Source organism: Palaemon carinicauda, chromosome 14, assembly GCF_036898095.1.
Source record: "Palaemon carinicauda isolate YSFRI2023 chromosome 14, ASM3689809v2, whole genome shotgun sequence".
Taxonomy (NCBI): domain Eukaryota; kingdom Metazoa; phylum Arthropoda; class Malacostraca; order Decapoda; family Palaemonidae; genus Palaemon; species Palaemon carinicauda.
In genome coordinates this window covers 69104708-69107112 of record NC_090738.1, presented here as the reverse complement: position 1 = coordinate 69107112, position 2405 = coordinate 69104708, and positions in this window count along the sequence as shown.

Here is a 2405-nt window from a genome sequence, read left to right as displayed (position 1 = left end):
TTGGTTTCTCCCCTAACAAAAACATTAAGAATATTTAATGGAAAAATTCATTTCACGTTATCCAGTGTAGGGGAAAAACTCTGCATTTATCGGAGTAACAACTAAATCAGAATGAATAAAATAAGATTTATATTTGATTGTCTTCCACAAAGAGATTTAATTGTTTCAGAATTCATTTATCAGAGGGGTTCGGGTAACATTGTTATTTCCATGATTCAGTAGAAATGAAATATCGCGGTATTATTGACAGGAATAACGCATGTTGATATATCCTTAATATGTATAATGTATATTGATATTTTCTTTCTGACAATGCAAAGCCTGAAAAGAGTTCATTAATCCTGCAAAATGGATCTCTCTCTCTCTCTCTCTCTCTCTCTCTCTCTCTCTCTCTCTCTCTCTCTCTCTCTCTCTCTGTGACATGTTATCGGACTATCTTTTATTTCCTAGTACTTGCTAATTAAAGGAACTCTACAGAATGATTTCCGGTCAGCTGTATAACGTTCGAACACAGATACCAATTAACGGTAATTTCGATGAGTTAGGATTAATAGAATCGGGGGTCATTGTAAATATATCAGCTTTTAGGATAATCCCCATTCCAAACTGAGTTTCCGTTGTTCCTGTGATGAAGCTATTCTGTTCTGAAATTGAGTGTCATTCTAATTGGCTAAATTGCTTTAGATGTCTATTCTTACAATCAACGTGATATTTAAATTTATTTCCATTAGTTAAATTCTCTATCACGAAAATATACATATTATAAGATATTGATGCTTAGGTAGGAAGTTCTATTAACCATAATAATTACCTGGAACATAGATGAATAATTGTTAGTAATTGTTTCTCAGCTGATCCCATCTGACGTCGTCGAATGTGGCTTGATGGGTAATAATACGTTGGTATTATAAAAATACGTTTAATGTATAAAGATTACATTATGAACTTTACTGTGTGACAGCTGACTCCCAAGTGCATATGGAGCGTCTTACACAATCTCATAAACCAAAACATTGCCAAACAAAAGAGCATCGCTCTGAAAAGACTTAAATCCTACTCCAGTACAAATCATAAAGAATCACATCTTATCTGAGGTAATCAACAAATGTTTGAATCCAAATACCAAAACAAATCATTACTCTTATGTATAAAGCATAACCTGTCTTATTCATGCAATATGATGTAATGTTGTGCAATACCTGAAACACTTGAAATAATATAGTACATTGTTACAATAATACATAACAGTCTCCTCCCCCTTAACTTGACATTGTAAAATATTCATAAATCTAATCTCTCTGGGGGCTTTCCTCTGTTAATCCTATTAGTAAGCACTTTAACCTCATCTTGTACTGGTACATGAATTGGTTTTGAATTTACATTGGATGTTGGACCATCTTGGTTAATACTTGACTCATTTGATCTAACTACTTCTTTAAGTTTCTCATCTCTAACATTCACATGCTCTACTGTCTTTCTGTTTAACGGCTGTAATTGATCAACATGACGTTTTACAACATTATCACCAACACGAGCATCATAATGTAAATTTCCTATCTCTCTTACAATCTCTCCTGGTACCCACTTCTCTGGAGTGTTGTACGATCTTACCATGACATCAGACAAAGGTAAAAAATGTCTTACATTAGGAAGCTTTGCTACTTGTTTATACCCTTTATCTTCTAAATGACTTTGCAAACTTGGACACAACAAATCTAACTTACACCTTATCCTCCTTCCCATTAACAAATTTGAGGGTGCCACGCCTGTTGTGCTGTGCGGCGTTGTTCTATAAGACAATAAAAATTTTGACACATGCAAAAATATATTACCTGAATTTGCTTTTCTACACTTCATATTATGTTTAAACGTTTGAACAAATCTTTCAGCCTCTCCATTAGTAGATGGATGATATGTAGCTGAAAATGTATGCTTTATACCATTGACATTACAAAATTCTTTAAACTCTTGTGAGGTAAATTGTGGACCATTATCTGTAACAATTCTTTCTGGAATACCATGCGTTGAAAAAATTTGCATTAACTCTTTTATTGTGGCGTAAGACGTTGTCGTCTTCATTGGGATAATTTCTGGCCACTTACTGTAAGCATCTACTACTATCAAAAACAAATAATTCAAAAAAGGACGCAATAATTTCTTTCTTAGCTCTTCTGATGTGCAATGTGCAATCACTTGATCTATGATAACATTTTCTAACTCTAGAAATTCACATGAAACAGCTAAATTCTTTAGTCTAGTCACAAATGCATCTAAACTTTCATTTTGTTTCTGATAAGCCTGCGCTGAAAACTGGTATCTTTCAAAACATTTATTGACCTGAGGAGCAAAATATGTGGTAAGAGCCTTAATTGCAGCTTCACTTGTGTTATCTGTAGGCTGCAAAG